This window comes from Bison bison, unplaced genomic scaffold (assembly GCF_000754665.1).
Source record: "Bison bison bison isolate TAMUID 2011002044 unplaced genomic scaffold, Bison_UMD1.0 scf7180017864519, whole genome shotgun sequence".
Taxonomy (NCBI): domain Eukaryota; kingdom Metazoa; phylum Chordata; class Mammalia; order Artiodactyla; family Bovidae; genus Bison; species Bison bison.
The window spans coordinates 13,556,320-13,561,916 of record NW_011495072.1 but is presented as its reverse complement, the minus strand read 5'-3'; the positions used below and the strand labels follow the sequence as shown (position 1 = coordinate 13,561,916).

Here is a 5,597-nt window from a genome sequence, read left to right as displayed (position 1 = left end):
ACACACACAGTCTTCCTTCATATATTTTTCTTCTCCATTTGAAAAGGCTGCTGCTTTTGCTCTTGGAGAATAACTGAAAACATAAAAATTATATTTGAGGAAATTGACACAGCTGTTAACTTTTTAGAGTGAACCTTTTCAGCCGACACACTAGATTAATTGTGGGATCTCCTTTTCTCAAAAAATAAGTTAATGATCTTAGACAAACCAGGCACGCGCGCACACACACACACACACTACAAGTTTATGGATGCTTACTGAGTTTGTTCAGACCATAACATTATCCAAACCCATTGCTCAGATCCCTCTTTATGTAGCCTTGGAAAAAAAGATAAACTGTTAAACAAATATTGACTATGTGTTTTGAGTCTCAAAAAGAAAAATTAAATAGGTCAAAAAAGAGCCAGGTGTCATGATCTTGACAGATTTTACTGGTTGGATAAAAAAACCTAGTGTCACCGTGCTCTAAAAGCATAAAAATCAAGACGTGATTTCTATTGGCTTCTTATGGGTGAGGTAGGTTAAATTAAGAACGCTATTCACAGGTCATAAAGTTGGAATAGAAAAGATATATGAAATGTTTATTTGACAAAAAAAAATTTTGTGCTTTCTTTCGGAAAAAATACCAAAACCCACATTTTGTTAAATTTTTTCATGTTAATCACAGAAGCTAATTTTTATTATTTTCAAACTATTTTACACAGTGCCATATATTAGAAAGCACATGGATGCTAAGGGTCCTGTTCTTTGTATCAGTCATTGACTATCAGTGGCTTGTACAATCTGCTCTTCTTCATGTTCTAGAATCAGTAACACAGTCAGTATATGTATTTTCTTATATTAAAGCCATATGTCCTTTGGTCTGCTATCAGTCTTCAGAAGAACAAAATGAGGTTATTGATCTACCAGTGTTGGGTATGCTTGATATTTGGATAATTTGGGCTTGTAAGTTTAAAATTTCCAGAAAAGTGTGCTTGATACACCTATAACAGCAGGAAAATGCCAATATAGTCAGTGATGGAGCCCATACCAGATGCTTAGGACTTATGAGAGGTTTAAATGTCAAAATATTTAAGCAGTAAAAAATCATGTTAGGTAAGGAACTTCAAAACCTGTCAAAACGACACTGCTAATGACTCTGTAATAAAGCATGTCCCTGAGCACAGAGTGGAGACAAGAAAGAGCTAAAGGTTTTATAACTACTAGGAAGGATGTTTCTACTGGAACACAAGCAGCAGTTAAGAAAGCATCTATCACACAGTACACAGTTGGCCAAATAGGACTTGTCCCTTATTTGGATATTTCAGACATCTAAATTTTATTTTAATATGCTGCTAAGTCATGTCAGCCATGTCGGACGATGTGCGACCCCATAGACAACAGCCCACCAGGCTCCTGTCCCTGGGATTCTCCAGGCAACAACACTGGAGTGGGTTGCCATTTTCTTCTCCAGTGCATCAAAGTGAAAAGTGAAAGTGAAGTCACTCAGTCGTGTCCGACTCCTAGCAACCCCATGGACTGTAGCCTACCAGGCTCCTCCGTCCATGGGATTTCCCAGGCAAGAGTACTGGAGTGGGTTGCCATTGCCTTCTACTTTAGTTTAATATAGTAGGAATTAATTCTTGTTACCAAGAAGACTATTACTGAGTTCTGGGAATGGAAAAAAATTATTTGCACCTGCGAGAAACATTTCTCTGGTACCTACTTTATGTCAATTACTTTATTTATAGAAAGACACATATCTTTTTGGACCAGATACATTGCAAAAAGCTTCAATACTTTGGCCACCTGAGGTGAAGAGCCAACTCATTGGAAAAGACCCTGATGCTGGGAAAGATTGAGGGCAGAAGGAGAAGGGGCAACAGAGAATGAGATGGTTGGATGGCATCACCAACTCAATGGACATGAGTTTGAGCAAACTCTGGGAGACAGTGAAGGACATGGAAGCCTGGCGTGCTGCAGTCCATGGGGTTACAAAGAGCTGGACACGACTGAATGACTGAACAATGAACAACATCGCAATTATGCTGCCACTGCCAGTTTGTCATGTTGATGCTGCAAGTATTTAAACAACCCCGTTAAATCTCTAAAAAGAAGGTTTTCAAGCAGGTTTTAATAACCTAGAAAAATGAACAATAGAGACCCAACAGAATTACAAATAGATGAAAATCTAAGTTGAAGAAGAATGAGGAATGCATGGAAACCAGCCAGAGATCTGAAGTCAGAGAATTGAAAGATCAAATAATTCTCCTCTAAAGGGAGTGAAAGAAGAGTTGAAAGTTTAAGTAAAAAAATAAATAAATAAAAAATCATTCTTTCAAAGAAAGTTAAATACATATATATTTAATGTATATAGACATATATGTGTATATATATGCATGCATACACACGTACAAGTGGAAGAAGCAAAGGATGCTGGAGAAAAGATGCCAAGAAAATAGCTAGGTAAATTTCTGATTGCTCTTTATTTAATTATGTAAATAAATATGCATAGGTATGTTCAGGAAAGCTGGTTTAAAATATAAATTCACAGTATCTCATTTTAAGAAGGTATTTCAAATCCACCCAAAACTTTTTTTTTTTTTGGAGAAAATGTCCTTCCCCCCAATCCCTACTAGAGGAGGGATCACGATCTGGAGGAGAAAGGGTTTTAATATTGAAAGTCTCCTTGAGGATTCAAATTTCCTGCTCAGAGTTTATTTGACTTGTTTAGTTGGTGATTTACTGAATCTGAGAAGATCAGAGCAGATGTTTGAGAGAAAAATTCACCTCTGGAAGACCATTACTCTTGGAGTGGGAGAAGCTATACTTACCTGGAGAGGGTCCCCCGTTCCCATACTGGACTTATTTGGGACTGATGTCTTCCTCCAAGTCAAAGAGACCCTGGAAATGTGGAAAGATATAGTATAGGAAGAGGGGGAAGGAGGTTAGTTCTGAGTCTTTGACAGCTGAAAAAGGAGCTTTCTCCAGGTTGGGAGCCAATATCACAAAGATCTTGGTATATCCTAGAAGAGAATCTCCTAATCTCTGGACAGATTTCTTTTCTTTATTTTTACTGGAGAAACACCTAAAATGATCAAACAAAACTGAGAATGGAAACTCAGAAGGAGTTTTTTTTTTTTGGCTTGAGAGAAAAGGGCGGGGGGAAAATGTAAGGATGAGAGCTGTGCGTATCTCAGTGCTCAGGCCAGAAGGCCACTGAGACTTGAGAGAGCTCCTGTGGGTGCTATTTCTCAGGGTGTACTGGCTTCTCAGAAGGGTCGAGGCTCTGGTAGCCCAAGAGGGAGGGTTAGGTGGTGAGTGGCATCTCCCTATAATCAGTATATTTAGATTCTGGAGAAGCTTGGGTAGAGAGCTGGCAAAGGGTCACTGTCTAAGAATGCCTTTGAGGAGTTCACCCCTGCAGTAACTCCTTTCTTCAGTGCTTGAAAGTGGAAGTGGGAAGGAGGGAAGCAAGGAAGTCACAGATTCCTGAACTGGAGGGAGTCAGCTGAGAGAGGATTCACCTCTCAGGATGGCCTCTCAGGTGTTAGAGGGTCTAGGGTAAGGGTGCTTGGAATTCCTGCCTCCTTTCTGGCTTCTCAGGGCCAAGAAGGATCCTTTACAGGCTCAGTTCAACAAGCTTCTCCCCTGTGCACCCTTCTGCCACACCACCCCTAGTCAGCACTCTCTGCCCTCAGCTCCGTGCTTCCATTGTGAGGCATGAAGCCAGTGACCAAGTGTTCACAACCGCCATTTCTTATCCTCTGCTTTGTCTTTAACAAACTTGAGTTCAACTTCTCTCCCGCCCACTGAACTTGGCCCAAAACTGAAGCAAACACTAAAATGCAGAACATGCTTTTTTGTCAGTTTATCCCCCAAATCGGTGTACCACAAAGACACAATTCTTATCAAACCAGCTGGTTTCACCTCTCATCTGACCAGCTTTCCCTACTGCTTATTCCCTTTACCACACAGAAGCCCGTTTCTGTTTGATTTTGAGATGCTTACAGATTTGTGAGATCAGAGCTTTCCCCCCGCCCTGTTGCAATAGTCTTTTTAATTAAAGTCTCTCCCTATGTAAGTAAGTGGATCCCCACCCTCCCCCTTGACGTTAACGTTTAGCTATGAATGAGATCCCGGGTAAGTCTGAGCCCCCACTGGCGAGGGAAAGAAGGCTTGGAGCGGGGGCATTTGTCTTTCTCTTCAGAGTGTTGAAGAGGCCAGCAAAGCACAGCTCTGTCTTCAACTTTCCGAAGAAGAATGAATTTCTAAATAAAGAAGTTCGAGGCTTGCGCTGCAGGGGCCGCTGGCTGGGCAAGGGAATAGGTGGTTGAAAACCACCACTGAGATCACAGCTAGGAGTGAGGGGTGTGCTTAGGGAAGGTTTTCTAGAGAAGAGCCAGGAGTGAGGGATGGGACGGGCGCGGGCATGAGTGGAAGGTACGTGAAGAGATACTGGAAATCGCGCTCGGGTGGGCGAGCTAAGGGTGGGGGAGGTGAAGGGTGGTCGCTGAGCCTCAGTACTCCGAGGTCCTGGAGCGGCGGCAGCGGCGGTTAGAGCGAGCGGGACGGAGTTAGGACCGCTCGGAGCGCCCAGGTCTCGAGGTAGTATAAGGTTTGCAATCCTTCCACTTGCTGGCAGTTGCAGAAGATCTGCTTTTAAGTGAAACGTACATGCCACCCCTCCAAGGGCTGCAGTTTCCCCCGGCTTGCTTCTTTCTTTCTCTTCTCCGGCCCTTGAGCTCACTCTTTAATTTGTACGCGCCCCTAAGTTTGCAGAGAGCTCGCTGCCGGCTCGGAGCAGGGTCCGGCCAGGCGCCGCGGGCGGGGGCGGGGAGCCCGGGAACCGCAATCCAGAAGCATCGCGGGCCATGTATATTTCATCAAATGGACTTTGGGTGCGTCGCGTCTCGCAGCCATCAACGCTATGTGCAGTGACATTTCTGACTTGAGTGGAGGAATGCGCGAAGGAAGCCCGGACGAAATTGGTACTAGAGGATCTTCTTGGCGCCAATGCTAATTGTCCTGATTTATGTCCCTTCTGAGTAAGCTCAACGTCTTCGTCTGAAATAAAATGAAAGCTGTGCCAAGCGGAGCAGAACCACCGGACCGCTGGTTCTGATCCCCGGGAAATCAGGAAGTCGTCCTGCAGCTTAAAAAAAAAAAAAAAATAGGGAAAAAAAAGAAAGAAAGAAAGAAAGAAAAAAAAAACAACCCTCAGTAAAGTTTAAGGCGAGAAGTGGCAGAGGCACTGGCGCGAGGAGGCGCGGAGGAGACCCGGCAAGCAGAGGACTGGGCTGGCAAGACCTCCCGAAGGCTGCGATTTCATTATTAATATCACTATATTTTTGGAGGGAGAGGCACCTTTCTCATCTTCCCTTCCTCTCCGCCCACCCCTATTCCCTCCCCCTCATCTACCTGTCAAAGTCACTGATCTTTTGCATTTCGGAAGAGGACGTCAACGGGAAGGAATTCCCCCTCTCGGCTAGGGCTCCGAGAGGGGGCGACGTGCAGGAGGCTGCACCCCCCGCCCTCCTCCGGGGCCAGAGGCGAAGGTAATTAAGCGGCGGGGACTGGCGGGCGGGCGCGGGGTTCTGCGTCCGTGGGGTCCTCTC

General features: G+C 44.3%; 1 protein-coding gene across 4 annotated transcripts in view; it reads left to right on the top strand.

Moving 5' to 3' along the window:
- The first annotated feature begins 4,372 nt into the window (after window positions 1-4,372).
- Window positions 4,373-5,597, top strand: part of NTNG1 (netrin G1) — a 369,164-nt gene continuing 367,939 nt past the window's right edge. For 3 of the 4 annotated variants that reach the window (XM_010830950.1, XM_010830951.1, XM_010830946.1), the window contains exon 1: window positions 4,616-5,537. The gene's annotated coding sequence lies outside the window, so the exon portion shown is untranslated. Of the gene's footprint in view, window positions 4,423-4,615; window positions 5,538-5,597 lie in introns of those variants that run through there. The other variant, XM_010830949.1, reaches the window with a different exon arrangement.